A 20007-nucleotide genomic window follows, 5' to 3' on the forward strand; every position below is an offset into this window, starting at 1 on the left:
AGCTTCAAGTTACAGCGGTTGTAAGTGACTAGTCTAAACTCTAAAGTAGCATATGCCGACGTATTCCCTGGTACATCTAAAGTCATAGCTCACACCGCGCAGTAGGCACGCAGCTTTTTTTCCTTCTGAATCCTGAGTCTTCTGGCCACATTTATCAGGGCAAGGGCTAGGAGATTAGTAGGTTGGCTACTCGACCAGTGAAGCCTGTTTAAATGTAGGTCAACCAAAGGGAGCTCTGCTCTCACTGCCGACCGCAATACGTACACTGCTGCTGGTCCTGCACATTGGGTGGGTGCTAGAACACAGACACAGACAAGCAAAAATAAAGTGGCATCCTTCTGAACCTGTAGTACACACGACACTGTGCGTATAAGGGCATGGCCAATGCATAGCCCTAGGGGTGTTGCCTCGCAGCTTTATCTTGGTTCGGGTGGTTCAAATTAGGTTCGGATAAGGAGACAGCCTCTTCAGCTATAAAGTGAAAACTGAGTGAAAATATGAGAGAGAAAGAGAAAAACCAAATCAGCTTTGGAGAGAAAGATATATTAATGGGACAACAACATGATATGCATATGTCAAAAGTTTTATCCAAACCTAGTTGGACAGCTGCCTCCATTGCTCATGCCCTAATCCACCTCAAGCTTATAAACAGTAACGGCAGGGTTTTGAGTGTTATTGTGCCACGACAACAACAAAAAGTCAAGAGAAGTGTCCTGCCCATTCTTCGGTTTAACCCAACGAAACGCCTAGAGATCAGTGCGCGCGTGGATTCGGAGGCGCTGGATTGTACGCAAATGAGAACAGAATCGCCGAGTGTACAAACAGATACCTTGTCCGCTCAAGTGGCAAAGGATCTTTCCTTTTCTTTTCTAAGGGAATCTCGAGCAGTCCGACCCATTTCAGACGTCCGAAATATCCGATTATGTCCGTTTGCGTTGCCCGTGAACGTCATGCAGTCTAGAGCGATCGTTTACCTCAGGGGTATCTCCAGCGATGCGGACGTATTTATTTAGCGGAGACATCGTCAATGTCGTTAATGTTGTTTTACGTCCCGTCGAGGCCTACCGCCGGCGATTACTGGTTCCCGTGCGATGACGGTCGTTCCCGCGCTTGCCCAATACATTGGCAAGTTTCGCTGGCGTTTCGCGCGCGCGGGAAACGACCTATGCGGCAACGCCGTTTCCCGCCCCGTCGTGGCTATATATGGTGGACACCGGCGGGGTGACGGGCACACCTCAAGCTAAACCCTAGCATCCATCCATGGCCGAGCACAACCATAGCTGGGATTAGGTTGTTCAAATGGGCCGCCACGCCCACCCGGAGGAGGACGAGAAGCTAGCCTCCGCCGCATTTTAGGCCGACCAGCTGGACCGGGAGGCGGCGGAGGCGGAGGCGGCAGAGCGCGCACAAGCACGTGAGCACCTCGCGGCGGCCAGGGCGGAAGTCGCCGACGCCAGGGCCGAGCTCGCGGATGCGAGGGCGGCGCTCGCGGAGGCCCAGGCAGTGATGGCGGCCCCTCCGGTGGCCCCACTCGCGGACGGCGTCATCCACGACATCGCCGATGATGACGACGTCGTACCCGGCCGCTTCGACTGCGGCAGCGACCAGTTCGTTCTGGTCGCGTCCTTCGAGACCCTGGCTGGGGACGCCCTGCGCCGTAAGGCTTGGGTGGCGGAGGAGGAAGCCCACAACTATGCAGTCGCCATGGCTCGGGGGTACATGTGCTCTGACCTGGATTCGCTCTAGCGGAGGGGGCCTTCTCCCGCGCGGGTCGAGCAGGAGAACCGGGAGCGGTCGCCATCGCCACCAGGGACGAAGCGGTGGCGGAGGCGGAGGCGGCTAGGGATAGGGCCCACTTCCATGCCCAGTTGGCGGGGTTGCATGCGGTGGCCGCGGAGGAGGCCTAGGTGGACGAGGCGGCGGCGGCCCAGGCGGAGGCGGAGGCCAACTCTATGTGCAGGAGAGTCCTGTGGGACTCCTCTCTAGCCGAGGTCCTCGAATGCCGCAGGCGACAGGACGAGATGTCCGATCGCCGGCGTGCGCGGCGCGCGGAGTGCGTGAAGCGCTCCCGCTTCGACGACGGCGCTGGCCCCTCCGGCGGCCAGTAGTAGGCCGCGCGACTGCGAGTAACCCATGCCGTGGTATGCCACGCAACGGCGAGTAGGTACGGCCGTTGCAGTTTTAGGTTAACTCGACTAACCATCTCTGTAAAGATAGTCCTTTTGGCCAATCAATTGTAATGAAGAAATATTTTAGTTACCTAGTCACTGCCGACCGGGCCCGGATGCAACGAACGCGGACACTTTCCGCGACCGTGAGCGTCCACCTTACGCATATTTAGGCCAGGTTTGCGTCACCGCGGACGATCCGGTCACTATACGTCACCTCGCTGGAGGTGGTACCAGACGTATTTTTGTTCCGGTAAATGCAAAGATCGCCCGTTGAAGATGACCTAACCACGCGGGGTACACAGGGTATGGTAGGTAGTTTTCCGAGCTAGTAATCTGAAGAGACTGGGGGCGTCATTGGTTGAGTGGGAACAAAAGTTTCCGCTGGTGACTGTTCGAGCGTTGTCACGTTCCGGGTCAGACCACACACCGCTATTGATAGATTCTGGGGCTAATGCACATATTGGGAATAAAGGAAAATTCTCCTTTGAGTTATCATGGTTCCATCAGGATGGCTTCTATGAAATGGTAGCAGCTGAATGGAATATGGTTCCTCCGGGGAAATCACCTATGCATACTTGGCAGAAGAAAATTAGGCATTTGAGACGTTTTCTGCGTGGTTGGGCTAAAAATATTAGTGGGAAATATAAGAAAGAAAAGCAGCGGTTACTGAGCATTATTGACGACCTTGATATTAAGGCCGAAAGTACTCCGTTGTCGTTAGTGGAGAGGGAGGAGCTTAAGAAGGCGAATGATACTTTAAATAAATTGAGGTCCGATGAAGAGACCAAATGGGCACAACGAGCTAAAGTTAAGAATATTCAGGAAGGGGGCAATAATACAAAGTATTTTCATCTTATTGCAAATGGCAAGCATCGTAAGAAACAAATTTTCCAACTTGAACAAGAAGAGGGTACTATTGTAGGAGATGAAAATCTTAAAGTGTTTATTACGGAATATTACAAGAAACTATTCGGTGCCCCGGAGGAAAATAATTTCTCAATGATTGAGAACCAAACACAGGATATCCCTCAAATCTCTAATGATGAAAATGCTATTTTGACGGCGGACTTCTCAATGGAGGAGGTTCACGCAGCCATTAAGCAAATGGAACATAATAAAGCCCCGGGCCCGGATGGTTTTCCGGCCGAATTCTATCAACAATTTTGGGACGTGGTTAAAAGTGATCTAATGGCTTTGTTTGCTTGTTTCCAAAGCGGATCATTACCTCTGTACAAGTTGAATTTCGGAGTAATTACCCTTCTTCCCAAAAAAGAAAACGCAGTGCAGATCCAACAATACAGACCCATATGTTTATTAAACGTCAGTTTCAAAATTTTTACCAAAGTTGCAACTAATCGTATCTCTGAAGTGGCGCATACTGTGGTTAGGCCCACTCAGACTGCGTTCATGCCAGGTCGACACATTCTTGAGGGAGTAGTTGTGCTTCATGAAACTGTTCATGAGTTACATAAGAAAAAATTGGACGGGGTGCTTTTCAAAATTGATTTTGAGAAGGCATATGATAAGGTTAAATGGCCATTCCTCCAACAAGTCTTGCGTATGAAGGGTTTCGATCCTATTTGGTGTGACCGAATCAAACAATATGTACAAGGGGGGAGTGTGGGAATCCGTGTTAATGATGACATTGGCCATAATTTCCAAACTCGAAAAGGATTAAGACAGGGCGATCCTTTATCGCCTATACTTTTTAATATAATAGTGGATATGTTAGCCATTATTATTAATCGTGCTAAAGAAGAAGGGGACGTTGGGAGCCTCCTTTCTGACTTAGTTGACGGAGGCTTATCGATTCTACAATACGCTGATGACACCATTCTGTTCATGGAGCATGACGTGGTAAAAGCGCAAAATATGAAATTGATTCTTTGTGTTTTTGAACAACTATCGGGCCTAAAAATAAATTTTCACAAGAGCGAACTCTTTTGCTTCGGTAAAGCTAAGGAAATGGAGCAACTATATATGCAAATTATGGGTTGCCAAGCTGGCGCATTACCGATTAAATATCTTGGTATACCTGTTCACTATAGAACTCTGCGAAATGCTGAATGGAATCCGGTGGAAAATAGGTTCACTGCTAAATTAGGGTGCTGGCGAAGTAAGTTACTATCTTATGGTGATAGACTTGTTCTTATTAATTCAGTTTTAACAAGTTTACCGATGTTCATGCTTTCGTTTTTAGAGATTCCAAAAGGGGTCCGAAAGAGACTTGACTTCTTTCGGTCTAATTTCTTTTGGCAATCAGATGAAAATCGAAAGAAATATCGTCTATCAAAGTGGAATATGATTTGTCGTCCTAAGGATCAAGGGGGTTTAGGAATTGAGGTACTTGAGCTAAAAAATAAGTGTTTACTTAGCAAATGGCTGTTTAAATTACTTACCGAAGATGGTGTATGGCAACAATTGTTACATAATAAATATCTTCGGAATAAGACTCTAGCTCAGGTAGAAGCTAAACCTACAGATTCGCAATTCTGGAAGGGTTTAATGAGGGTTAAGCAAGATTTCTTTTCGCGAGGCGTTTTTAAGGTCGGAAATGGATTAGCGACAAGATTTTGGGAGGATACGTGGCTTGGGGATGTGCCTCTTGCCCAACAATACCCCTCCCTTTATAACATTGTTCAACATAAAAATGTAATGGTATCGACGGTTCTTAATCAAACCCCTATTAATGTATGTTTTAGGCGGGGTCTAAATGATCACAAATGGATTGAATGGCTGGATTTGTGCCAAAAATTAATCACTGTGAATCTAACACTGGAACCAGATAAATTTATATGGAACCTGACTGAATCAGGACTTTTTACGGTTAAATCTATGTATCTAGACTTGATGAATGGGCATACTAGATTTCTTCGTAAATATTTGTGGAAGATGAAAATCCCGTTAAAAATCAAAATTTTTATGTGGTTCCTTCATAATAAAGTCTTATTAACAAAGGACAATTTGGCTAAGCGAAATTGGAGTGGCTGTCTAAAATGTTGTTTCGTGACTCTAACGAGACCGTTGATCATTTGTTTCTCAATTGTCCGTTTGCAAAGATTGTTTGGCGTATGGTGTATTTTGCTTTTAATATACCCGCGCCAACTAGTATTAATAATATGTTTGGTAACTGGTTAAATGGAGTTAGCAAATGTGATAAGGCTCGCATACGTATTGGTATTGCAGCTTTATGTTGGTCCATTTGGACAAGTCGAAATGACATGGTCTTTAACAAACAAAAATCTACTAATTTCTTGCAGGTTATTCGGCGAGCTGCGCACTGGATTCACTTATGGGCGTTTCTTCTCCCGGAGGAGCAGCGGGAGCACATGGATTCTGGATGCAACCGGCTGTTGACGGTTGCTCAGGACTGCTTTTCCGGGCTACTGGATGGCGACACATTAGCAGATTATCAAATGGATAGTTTCTTTATGTGTCTCATTTTCTTATGGTTGATTCATGTATCGACGTTGGCCGATCCATGATTGTAATCGTTTAAACTACCGCGTACTTTGAACTTGTTTTAATAAAGAAAGCTGTGTGCATCAATTGATGCAGAGGCTGGGGCTATGCTCCCATTTCGAAAAAAAAATTGGTTGCTCCCGAAGCAATTTCTCGTATTTGTGAAGAAGAAAATCGGACCTTTAGTAGCTCACGAAGAAATGCCTGCATTGCACGAAGTTTAAATCGCCCTAGAACCTGTATGAGGAGGCACCCTCAATTGACCGTGTCTGGCGAGCCAACATATTTTCTCGCTAGGTGGGGAAATTTTGCGCTGAACTCGCGCGAGGGAAGGATGGTGGGAGCTCACGTGTGTCCATGAAAATACGGCAGGAAAAATTTGGTTACCTCCCACCGATATTGGCCTTCTATTTACACTGTCCCGCCTCACCGCTAAAAGCCACGCTATCATTTTCCCCATTCGAGCTTTCCGTCGAGCCAAGCTTTTCACCGACAACCAGGTAAGGGGTAGTCTCTTCTCATGTCGGTGGAGCTCCACCGCGGCAGGTCATCTTCGTCTGCCTCGCCGACATGTCGTTGTCTTCCTCCGTTCGACTGAGTACCATAGAACCATAGCTTAGATTTGGCAGTTCTGCTTAGATCTAGACCTAGTAGCTTAGATCTGCAAAGCTTCACTAGTTTGTTTCAATCCGAAAGCGGTGTAGCTGCATCGAACACCTAGTTGTCTGATCTTCATAGTTGTGTAGTCCACGTATAAATGCAATAGCTGGTACATGGATTGGTTCTAGCTTAGCAAAGCTTCACTAGTTTGTTTCAATCCGAAAGTGGTGTAGCTGCATCGAACACCTAGTTGTCTGATCTTCATAGTTGTGTAGTCCACGTATAAATGCAATAGCTGGTACATGGATTGGTTCTATAATGTGTACATCTTCTCCATGTACCAGCTTTCCACTTATACATGGAAGCAAGCAACGAAGATGTTAGTGTGCTTGCTTACAAGGTGTTTGCTAAGTAAAGATGTTGTTCGGGAAGATTGTTAGTGTGCAACAAGTTGCTTGCTTACCTTTGTTTTTGCTCTATGGTTCTTTGATTTGGGCTATAGGACACGAGCTCGCCTGATCTATCGGCGAACTTGGTGTTGCCAGTGGTGCCGCTCCGGTACATATATACCGGTGGCTGATAGGTATTGCCCAATTAGGAAGAGGAACATGATAGTATGGCATGTTGCTATGTCCACCTTTGTGCTGAACAAGGTGTGTGAGTTCATCAAAACCGGGGTGCCAATGGACAAGGGATTCATGACAATCCACCTTAAAACTATTACGGAGGTTGTTCTCAAGTTCAACGGTCGTGAAGTTGGACACGGCCAGATCTACAACCATCTGAGGCACTGGAGGAGAACAAGATGAGTTCATGTCATGTGGCTCAAAATTCTTGAGGATGTGTGTTGGGTGGAGAAGATAACAACTATCATGATGGACGTCGATGCCTACTTTGCCCAAATCAGGGTAGGATTAGTGCACCTCTTGTTCCCGTTCATTCACTTAGTCATTAGCTTGCAAATGCCCAACAACTAATTAACCTCTTGCTTGTAGACTCACCATAAGGAAGCTGATTTTATCAACAAGCCTATAGAGAACTATGCTCAAATAAAGATCATCTACACCAGGTGTGTTCCAGCAGCTCCGATCTCTCCCTCTGTGATCCACCGTGCTTTCAGCCACCTCATGGATCACAAAGGCACATGCCAGCAAGTATCTTGTGATGACTTCTTGATGCATGTAAAATGCATACATAAACTTTGTCTTTTATCATATTAAATTCCCACATATTTGCAACATATATGATGATAATACCATGTTTTACATTGATTTATGGGGATTTACCAATGATCCTCTTTATTTGGTTTATAACCCTGCAGAACAAGAAAACCTTGTTTCGTGTATTTATCACTTTCAGAGACCTATATGGAGTCAACTTGACCTGAGATTTTTGGAGCATCTTTTTTTCACCGGGAGGAATATAATGGACTTTTGGAGCACACCTGGAGAGGCCCGAGGAGCGAACAAGGCCAGATGGCGGGCCCAACTTCCTGGCCGCGCCACCCACCTCCGTTCGCACCTCGATCGTCCGATTGCCCTGATTATTTCGCCCACCAACGTATTTTGCCCTAAAAACGACTATATATATGGCTCCGAAGAGTTCTCGGGAGGAGAGTGCCGCAGAAAGATAGAAACACCAAAACGGAGGCTGCTGCAGAGAAGATTGGAGGGGGAAATTCCGTCGGGATCACCGTCGAAGAGATCTCCACCTTCTCCAACGTCTTCATCATCATCACCATTTCCAAGAGGGAGTAGTCCACCTCTGTACTACGGGTTTGTGGCAGTAGCTTGATCTATTTCTCTCATGTTCTTCATAGTACTTAGTGCCATATGAGCTGCCTATCATGATTATGGTCATATTTGTAATACCTATGTGGTGGATCCTTGTTCTATGATGTTGTTATATGAGATCTCATCGTATTATATTTGTGAGATGTGTTGATATATGCATATTATGTACCCTTTCTTAAGTTTATGTTCTGATCCAACATCTATGCAAGAGCGTGTGTGGGACGATGTGTGTGTTAGATGGGGTAGCAAGGTTTTAGTAATTGTATAGTGACAATATGGTCAAGAGCTATTATGGCTTTGCCTTTCTTTTGCTACATCACTAGGGATAAAGTGAATGCATGTGCTATGTTCATCGGGTGATAGTAATGGTGATCTTGTTTGTTCAAGGTAGCATATTTGATATTCAAACTTCATGTCAAAGTACTTATTGCTATGCTCTATTAATTCTTAATACAGGATTGATGAAATTTCATTCTTATGGAGCATAAGAGATAATCTCTATGTTAGGACGTGATGCCCATATTAATTATGATCTTACATATAATATAATTTGTACCTTCATATCTCATTGATGAATTGCTTTTTATCCACCACAACTTTAGGAGAGAATAGTCAAGTGAACCAATGAACTCTGGTTCACATTTTATGATAAGAAACACCTTTATCTTGCATTTACATTGTTTTCTATTAGCTGCACTATTTTATTCCGAAAATACAAAAATATTTATTTTTCTTATTTGCATCCAAACCCCCAAAACAATCAATCTCTTTACCATTTTTACTTAGTTATTTTATCTATATTAGTTTACTACTTGTTTTATTACTACTTGTGTTATTTACTTACACGAAACCTTGTGCTTGACAACCACACGGTGGAGTTGGGGACAAGACATTTACTTACTTGCAGGATTGCTTGAAGAAGAGATAAGAGAAATACTTTTCCATCCACTTCCCCGAGAGTTCGATATAAACCCTTGAGTCATCCTTGTGAGGAAGATACTTCCTTGATACAACACTCTGTACTTGGAGTCCAACGTATCAAGATCTTTTTGGCGGTGCTAGTAGCCGTCATCAATCCTGCAGACAGGATGGCATGGTTTACTACCATCCCAGGGAAGTATTACCTCTGAGGATCCCGAGCATTGGATGCTTGTTGTCGTGCTTGTTCTGGTTCTGAAGATGAACATCACGTCCATGATGCATATTTTGGGAGTAGCTAGGTTTGATCTGAACTGATTCCAAGTATGGATATTTTGCGAGGTGGTATTTATATAACCTCTCGGTTGATGAACTTGTGTTGCATCGCGAGCAGTGGTTCGTGAACGCGTCGTGCAATAATCCACTACTAGAGCTTTGATTCTCTACTAAAACTATGTTAGCATCGCTGATTATGTCATATAAAGTTTTCGGCGTATCATTTGCTATTGCGTCAAACACCTTGTGGGCATTCTCTGTTAACTTGCTAAGCTCATTAAAAAGTATGCAACGTTACCATATTCGGGAAACATGATGTAATCAAACGGCCATGCATTCCACGAAACACAATTTCTAGGCAACCAAACAATGGGGACTTGGCTTCACCATCGATGCCCGTTAGGAATTGTTAGCAACCAAACAAATTGCACAATATAGATTAGAGGTTGCATTTCAACACACATGTTATATGGAGATAAGTTCTCTAGGTGAAGGAAAACCCTGCGAGCAACCAGTCATGCCCTGAGCGGGTGAGTGGATTAAATTACCTCATCGTGTAAAAGTAAAATGCGAAGACGTTGGGCCAAATAATGTCATAGATTTAAAACCTTGGAAAACTAAGTTTCTAAAATGGGCGAGCCGTTCAGCTCTGGCAAAATCTGCTTTGGTGGTTCTGCCCATCTTCCTTCTAACTGCACTCAAGGTTGACAAGGCCACCCTAAAGGCTTTCAACAAAATAAGGGTATGTATGCTTTGGGCTTGCAGCACCTGTGTCAGTGGAGCAAACTGTAAGGTATCCTGGAAAAAAGGTATATCGACCCAAGAACCTTGGTGGTTGAGGTATCTTGGACCTAGAGAAATTTGTATGTGTGCTACGACTAGGCTGGCTTTGGTTCGGATGGGTGGCTCCGGAGAAGCTATGGGTGGCCTCAAAACTCCAAATGATGTAACTGACAAGACCCTCTTCCATGTCGTAACAAAGGTGTCTGCTGGTGATGGTCATAACTCCTCTTGGTCTAGTTCTTGGCTCAATGGCGACACCCTCCATCCATCGGGCTAAAGATTTTTTAGGTATCCAAAATAAAAAAGAAGAAGATGTGTTCATGAGGCGCTTGACAATGACAAATGGTTTGCAGACATTTTCATCAACAACTTCACGGTGGAGCATCACGGTGGAGCACATGTCCCAGTAGTTCACCCTCATGGGTTTGCTACAAGACACCGTCCTCACGCTAGGAATCGATGACACCATTTCATGGACGCTCACTCCTAGCGGTGCCTATTCCACTGAATAGTCTTACGGCCCCAGTTCATGGGATCAATTCCATGCTTCTTCAAGAACATAATTTGGAAGGCATGGGCTTCACCTTTTTTTTCCGCTTGGTTGACAATCTAGACTAGGCTCTGGACATCGGACCTCCTTACAAACGGCCGATTTCCACATCAACGTACCTATTAGCTTTGCAAATGCCAGCTAGGAAACTGCAAGACACATTCTTTTTGACTGTGAATACTCCAAGAGGGTTTGGCATTAGGTGGCCATCTAGCTCTCGTGCCCACCTTTATTTTTTAAATATTGCCATGCCATCACGAGGTCGACAACTGCCTGCCCTCAGAGCCTGCAATCTCCCGTCACCCTGATAACATGGGAACTATGGAAGGAAAGAAATATAAGGGTCACCCTGATAACATGGGAACTATGGAAGGAAAGAAATATAAGGGTCACCCTGATAACATGGGAACTATGGAAGGAAAGAAACATGATGGTATTCAACAAGGCAAACATGCCTATGACAGTCGTGCAAAAGAACAAGATCTTGGCGGGAGTTAAACACCGCAAAAATAACAGCATACTTATGTTGTTTTCCTTTTTGGTTGGCCTAAGCCTGTATGTTTGCTCCTTCTTTATCTATACGAAAGGTAAAGTTTTTGTTTCGTAAAAAAAACTAGAGTAAAAACGTATACGCATGCATAGTCACATGTACATATTCAGGGTACGTTTGGTTTTGAGCCAACCACAGCCTTACCAAAAAATTGGCAAACCCATAGTCTACTAGTCCTGTTTGGTTGGCTTCCAATATTTTGGCTAGCCCATGCCCAAGTGTGCGGTGCAGTTCATTTTTCAGCCAAATCCTGGGCAAGATGAGGGTGGCCACTTCGTTCGCCAAAAATTTGGTCACGCCCGCGAATTGGTAGGGCAAGACGGGGCATGAACCAAACATATCCTCAGACAGGCACATTGCATGAGGACCGGAGTCACGTGGCTTCAAGATTAATGAAATCATTGTAGTCGTATCATTATTGACAAGAACGTCATCTCGCACTGGTTGTTGTTTTTGTTTTTGCACATTTCACATAGGAAATACACATGTCGTCCTACCTGATATTTCATCTCTAGTGGACAGTAGCTTTTCTAACCATCCAACTAATGGTTGGTTGTCCTCCTTCAATTTTTCTATTGCTCATAGCATGAACTAGACCTGATATGTATAGAGAGAGTTGGGCGAGTTGGTTGATTTTCCTCTCAAGGGCCCAACCTAGGTCAAAACGGTATATTCTTTGGATTTCACTTGTGCAAAGTGCAATCGTTGAAGCAAAAGTACAATAATGTCTATTTTAAATATGTAGGCTGAAACGTTGTAATAACATGTGATCCAAAGTGTAATTTACGCAACAGTTAAAGCTTATAGAGCAGAAAGAATGATCCCACTACAAGCAGCAAACGCTAGCCAAAGGCTAAGAGCATCTCCAGTCGCGTCCCTCAAAAAGCGTCCGGCACAAATGATTTGGGGCACGTTTGGGATCGCGCCTCACAAAAAGAGACCAAAAATCTGTACAAAAAAGAGACCCTTCCCAGCCGCGTCCCTCAAATGGCAGTCCGGATGCATGCATTTTAATAGAGGGACCACCCCATGTGGGAAAAGTAGGTGAGAGAAAGTGTGGGGAAAGAGGCTAGCATGTGGGGACTAGGGGCTGCATGCATGCATATGGACGCCATCATTTTGTGTCCGGCGTCACCGTAGAGACTCTATGCATAGAGTCTCTACAGGGACGCCGGACACAAAATGAGGCGCTAATTAGCTTTGGGGGACGCGACTGGACGACTTTTTTCCCCATTTCTTGTCCGCGGCTCATTTGGGGGACGCGACTGGAGATGCTCTAAAGATCGGTTACTATAGGGTCTGCCCGCCCTATCCCACAGATGGATTCGTGAGGTCGTGACGTTTCAGAGAGGACACTTGAGGCTGTCAAACCATCCTATATGTGTCAAAAACAATTAGTAAATAAAAATCCAAATTTTCTTGGAAATCAAAGATGGTCAAGTAATGTACTTGCATAAAAATGTTTGGCTAAGAAATAATTCCATTTGACTTAAGGGCAAACTAAAAAAGTTTATGACAAATATAGCGAGAAAAGTACGTGTCTGAAAGGTTCAAGTTCGTTTCTTTGATGCAGGAAATAGTGTGAAAGTTATTCCATGCTGAATCTTCTTACATGAGTACAATACATTATCATCTTTGATTTTTAAAAAGATTTAAATTTGTTTGATCTTTTTCTAAAGTACTGCTTTTTTACATGTATAAGGTGCACATTCCTGGCCGCATGTCATGCTTTTGATTTGAAGTTTTAGGTGGACCGTTCTGTCGCCACAACCATATATTTTTTAGTAGGACACAAACCCTGAACAGACTAAAAAAATGCGGAGCCCTCCTGCTGATAAAGACCATGATCCAACGCGCCTCCATGGCCCTAAGGCTCGGGAGGCTAGGCAGATCAGCGGTGGCGCGGGAGGGAGGCATCCATCTTACGCGTCACTTTTTTATTGCAAATGATCTTTTTTGCGAATGTTTAGAACATCACTACTAATCTGCTGCTATCTCGGCATCGTGTGGCGGCTGGTAATTATGAGCTGGAGGTAAAAGGTAACTAACACATGGCTTTGTTAGGAACATCAGGACAACGTAACTACACGCCTGTTTGGTGGCTTGGAAGGCCTTTAACTTGCATGAAGGATGCAGTTTTTGGTTCGTTTGGTTTTCTAGGCTCCTCCGTGTTGTTGTATCACATGGTTTTTAAAGAATCATGGTGCTACGAAGACGGCATTGGTCTCTGACTGCCTCAGCCTAACTTATTGCATTTAGTGGCCTCGCCCAGATCACTCTTCACTTGGGTCGGTAATAATATCAAAACTTCAATGGCAGACCTAGAGTCTTGATCTGTTAAATTTGCTAGTCATATTAGCACATAAGTTCGCTCGTTCTGCTAAGCCATCAGTTTGTAATATTCCTGTTAGTGTGATCCCGGAGCTGTTCTGAGATGAACTCTGTAATGACCCTATTTGATCAATAAAGTACCTATTCTCTCAAAAAAAAAACAATTGCGACTCACAGTTGGAGACTTATTTGAGAAGTACTTTTACATTCTTAGGAGCAAACATACTTAAAAGATACTCCTATAAGCGTGCCAATAATAATAAAAAGTATTTTTTCACTCGTGGTTTCTATCATTTTTATTAGTACGAAACAACTCTAAGCTTCATATGCCCCTCTTTTAAAACGAAAAAAACTAAAGATATTTAATCGCTTATTTTTTACCCGAATTTTTAACGCTTATAACCTGCTTAGACTAGTCACAATGCATAGTATCATATAGAAGTATCATGCATATGATACTATTACATGTTACTATCTCCACAATGCATGGTATCATATACTAGTATCATACTCTTCATATATTAATTGTTTTGTAGAATCTCAATGCAAATATATGTACAAGATTTACTTAACATTAATTTTTCTAGCAGTATGTGCTATGATACAGTATCTACCTATGATACTAGTACCCTCTCTCTCATCCTTAATTGCACTGCCACATCAGCATTTTGCATGCATGGAATGCATGATACTACCTACTACCTCTGTTTCAAGGAATAAGGCCCTCGTTTTACGAGCTTTTTGTTTGACCAAGAATTACTTCAAATAGATAAAGATTATTTGTATGAAATTAACATCATTAAGAAGTGCTTTTCAATACGAATCCAACGATACTAATTATATATAATATAATCAAGATTTTGTTGCTCAATTTTTATGGTCAAAGTTCGTTTTGGGATGCGCGTGCGTCTTATTTCTTGAAACGAAGGTAGTATGGTACTCCCATTGTGGGTAGTCTTATAAACCCAACTTCAAACCTGGGAATTTTATTAAAAAATAGTATCTTTTTGAAATTTAACACATATGTACCAGGTAATTTAACACAACTACACAAGCTGCAAGTTGCTGTGGATCATGATTAGAGAATAGAGAGATGTAAACGTTGGCGCACGGATCGCGGGGGAGGTGCCCCCTCTGTCCATTACATGCTCCTAAACTAATCCTCCATCACATCTGCTTTGACCCCCTGTCTGCAGTTCTCTGACTACGATAGGATTCTCTGTGGCAACAGTATTCCAAATTTGTTTTAGTTCCGGAGCTTCCTCAGTTCCCTTGGAATACAACAATAGCTCTTTTTTCGATAAAAGAATATATTAATATCAGCAAGATGTCATCACCAACAGCTCTGGGCCGCGTATTTTCTAAAAACAATATCCAATACAAGCGCCGACTTGTCGGTACAAACTAACTGTACGAACATAGCATAAGCTAAACGAGCCGATCGAACAGGTACAATTTGTGCTTATGGCCTATGCACAATACAAGTGGCTGTTTTACTAAGATAAATAACAAAACTTGCATGCACGATAGTGTTGATTCTTGTATTATGGTCTTGTTATTTTTGTGTTATAGTGTTTGAGAAATTGATTAGACCTCAATATGATTAAGGCGCCTCTTTGATTTGTATGCATGACTCCTACAACAGTGATAGAGAAATACAAAATAAGATGTTATGTACTCTTGAATCCTATGAAATCTAAAAATTTGTAGGGAATTCATCAAACAATGATTGACACACCAAAGAATAATAAAATAATTGACGCAAGATATCAAAGTGGATGAATATTTTCCTCTAGCATACGTAGCAAATACTAATTATGATAAATTCAAAGGTATTCTACAGAATGGCTTACTTTACAAGGATTAGATTATTTCAAATAATATAGAATTGCCTTTTTTATAATACCCTAAGAGGTGCAATAGATATAAGACACACTTAAATTTCATTGGTCAACAACTTATATCTTTGACTGTGATTTGTACTACATATAATATGTCCATAAAAAAAATTATGAACATATGTGAAATGAACGAGATTTCCAAAATAAATGCAACGATAACATCCATACATTTTGAAACCATATAATCTTATATATGCTAATGAAAAAAGTTGTGCATTAAAACTATGCGAGAAAGCATGCCTTCAATTTTAGGACGAAGAAGTAATGGCAAGCAGCATATACTACCTCAGTCTCGCTGTCTCGGTGTGTTGGACTACATGTATCCCTATATTATCAATTTGACCAACATAATACAATATATATATTACAAAACATATATCATTAGAAAGCTCGAATGTTATACTTCCTTATGATATAATTTTTATGTTCTAAAATTTGTATTACAATGGTTAAATTGACAACCTAAAGATGATACACGTAGTATATGCCAATTCCTACACACCAGTTATTGCAGGGACGCAGGGGATAGGCAACCCGAGCGCCCTCTCCAAAGGTACGAACCATGCCCAGTAAGTGTGCATAGTGTCTTTCCTATTCGAACTCCAACATTCTTATTTTATTAATATCATTTTTCACTTTTCTCTCTATTTTTTCTTTTCATTTTGCTCTTGTATCCGCTACTTTCCATTTCAGTTACAACTTAATTTAGGAAAATTACTATTCCATGCTTATTTTCTATGTATTCTTTGTTAGACATGAATGTTTATCTTAACAAATAAATACGTTTGCGAAATTCATGAACATTTTGTCATTTTAATAATATTAGAATATTTAATTAGCATAAAATAGGTTTACTCCCAACATAAAATATTTTTTTATAAGTATTTTCACGAGCATCACAAATACTTTATTAGATATACAAGAAGAATTCACCATAAAAATAAAAAATGCAACATTTTCAAAGGAATAAAGATGAAGGAAAATGTGAAGTATATATGAATCAATTGGGTTTGGCCTTTTACATGCTCTCAAGCCAAAAGTTTGTCTACATGTCCCACTGTGTGGCCCAATAAGAGATACATTTATCGGAATTTGTAAACTCATATTTATTCATCTTATAAATGGTTAGACAATAAGGAAAAATATAAATGTGTCTTCTCTCTCAGTTCACTATTATATGTTTTACACTTTTTCAAAAATACATGTGTCTAGATGCATTTCGGTGTGTAAGTTCAGTCATTTCGGTATGTACCTAGTTCACATTAAAATATCTAAAACATTTTATAATATTGAATGGAGGGAGTGGAATATAATTTTAATATTTATCAAAAAAACTAGTTTATGTAAAAAAATACCTCGTGTATGACTTAGAAGGATCATATGTAATTAAATTAAATCTCCATGCACAATACAAGTATGCAAATGTAAAAAAGGAGTTCATACATGATAGAATATATGTTAATGTGAAGTACTCATATATCTTTCAATACATGTACAAAATGGAAAGTGAGAAATAAGATGAAGAAAAAATAATTAAAAACCAAAAAGAAAAAGTAATATGGACAGAGAAAGAGAACATAAAAAAGATCCTTGAAAATAAAAGCATTCGAAATATTGAAAAGGGATTCACACTTTGTGTGCCCGGCCCGTCCAATGTAGTCCGTGGGCGTTAGCGGCTAATCATATTTGACGCTTAGTGCGTGCTTGAATCCTGCATGCTCGCATCAGACGGTTTGGCACGGAAACAGTTAAACTGTTTCGGTTTTACCCTAGCTTCAAGAACAATCTAGAATGTTCTGCATGTTTTTTTTCTCGGATTTTTTTTCTGATTTCCCTTTGTTACCAAGTTCTGTTTCCTTGGTTTTTTTTTTCGTTTTTCCTATATCCTCCGTTGTTTTTGGTTTTTCTCGATTTTTTCACTGTTTTTTGTCCGATTTGAATTTTGTTCTGATATTTGAAATTTTTATGTTTAAAAAAATCGAAAGATGTTCATTTTTTAATTGTGTTCAAATTCTTAGTTTGTTTAGATTCGAAATTTGTTCAGATTTAAGTTTTAGTCAAATTCTAAGTTTGATGAGACTCAAGATTTTTTAATTTAGGAAATAGTTCAATTTTTAAATTTGTTCAATTTATATTTTGTGCAGTTATAGGAAATGTTCAGATTTGAGTTTCAGCATGAACCAAAACAAAAACGAACTGAAAAAAAAAAACGACCAGACAAAGATTGCGATCGAAGGATTAACGGCCAGCCCATCTAGGAATAGCACTTCCCGGCGTTAGCCTTTATTTGATGCAGCAGGCCCATCATAAGAAGAAAAGAATAACAAGGCGGCCGGTTTCAAAATAAAATCTATGTGGCCGAACTTGTAACGAACGATGGTACAACAATAAAACATGTCAGCCCACTAAAGCCGTTTGTCGGCGATACTCTGGTCCATTCATCTTGCTGGGCCTATAATTGTGAACGGAGGGAGTAGGTGCTAATCTTCGGCTCCAAAATTGTTAGACTCCGCCCTTGGCGCTCTGCTTTTGCGCACGCTGCCATGAGAAGAGAGGAGATTATCAATCTGCTGGCCGTCGGCGAACGGCGAAGGCACCGAGATCATGGTTGTTTCACGACAGGTCCCAGATGTGTTATACATTGGTCGCCAACCTGGTATGTTTATACAATCTACATGTAGTGCTTTAAGGGGTGCAGCGCGTATCAAATATTTGGCAAATGAGGGAGTACGATTTTTTTTGAGAACTGAATTCTATCTCAGTGGCAAGGCAAGCTAGTGCACTGCTTATACGTTTTTAAGATTTTTTGGGCAAGATGGTATAATACGGTTGAGCATGCAGTGCTCATCTATCTAGGTCAGCACTAGTACCTTAAGGTTGCAGTCTCTGATATACGGTTTCAATTAATTTCCCTGCGAAGGGTATTCTGGTGCTGCAGGGCCATAAATACCTTTGTTGACTAGCTACAGTCACTAGTACGAGGATCGCCTTGCCGCAGCGCAACTCCGCAGCAGGCAGTAAATACGAGCAAGGCAACGAATACTAGCGTATACGGAGATAGCCCGGACGCAAGCAAACAGCTTCGCCAGCAAGAACATTGAGACTTCCTTAATCACATATGATATACTCGGCACGACGAATTGCCTGCGCATTCTGATGATGCAGATTTGGTACACGCGTGTTTGTTGTGATCAAGTGAAATAGCTAGGCAATGATTCAGCTAACAATACGGATATAAAGCCCAATGCAAATGATCTGGCATGCGTAACGATACCTAAACCCTATACTACTACCGTAACACATACCAAATCGTCAGCAACCCGACACAAATGGATATAAAGTGATTGTTTGTGTTCGTATAGATAAGAAGTAGAGAAAATCTCAGCCCCAGTAGCCCGATACAAGCTGATCGGCATGTCCATGTAGACGTATCCGTTGCCCATATTTGTGCTTGGAATAAGTTCCCGTGAACACGGGGCTCGAGCCCACCTGCCAGCGACCGAGTCCACTTCGTCTTCTGCGTGCCAATATTAGCGGTCGGCGTCGATGTAGCTTTCTATAGCGCGTTAATGGCGCTGCATCGTCTTGCGTGTGCCAGTGCTAACGCGTTTGGCGCTGGGCATCCACACAACGCATTGAAGGTGAGGAAGGGCCTCTATCCTTTTAAGGGGAGCCGACCGCCTCCATTCTGGCCACTCCTTCACCAACAACCACCACCACCACCACTAGCACCATGGGCAAAGGCTGGCCTTTTCGCAAGACGAAGACCGACCACGTGGTCAGCTCGTCTCGCGGCGGCAACATGAAGATGCAGCCGCGCCACTATGTCCCGATAGACCCCGCACGCCACTATGTCGCGGATGGTACCTCAAATCACGGCGTGTGCCAGTGCCTTTGGTGCCACGTGAATGTTGCGAGCACCGTGACGAGAGTCGCTTCATCCTACCGCTAGATATGCGCGACGATCTAGCCTACGACCTCAACTTCTATAACTAGATCACCTTGGGGACTTGGGTGTTACACCCGCGCCGCCGAGCAAGCTACCTCGGCGACGTGGACTACTCCAACCGGGAACGCGGTGTCAGCCTTGACGATGACAGGAGGACGAAGGCCATGGCGACAACCTGTTCGACAATGGCGTGGTGCCTGCTCAGCTGCTCCGCCAGTCATTGCCTCGGAGAGATCCAACCGGCGGACTTCATCGAGGAAGAGGCCTCGGGCTGGCAATCGCCCAAGACAAGCTCGACAAGCTTCGCTAGTGGCATGGCCTTGCCACACAGCCCCGGAACTCAGTAATGGCGCATGGCATGCTAGTCACGCAGATGATGAATCCTACGCGCGTCATACCTCCATCTACGCCCGCACCAGCAGCTACATCGCCACCACCTCCCCCGCTCCGCTCGCGCCAGCAGATGCGCCGCCGGCACCACAACTGGCGTTGTATTGGCTCTAGCCGTGGTCGGCTCCGGTCTTTCTTTATTTCGTCGACAACGACAAGGAACATTAGGCGTCCAGGGCCGACCCTAGTTAGAGTTTCAATTTTATATCATTCTTTCTTGTTTCGGCACTATCTAAAAAAATTCTATTAATAAAAGTTGTTATTGAGAAAAATAAGGGCCGCTGGGCAGCTCCTGACCTGAGTGGACAAATGTTGAAAACTGACTATTCCATG

Source organism: Lolium rigidum, chromosome 3, assembly GCF_022539505.1.
Source record: "Lolium rigidum isolate FL_2022 chromosome 3, APGP_CSIRO_Lrig_0.1, whole genome shotgun sequence".
NCBI classification, from domain to species: domain Eukaryota; kingdom Viridiplantae; phylum Streptophyta; class Magnoliopsida; order Poales; family Poaceae; genus Lolium; species Lolium rigidum.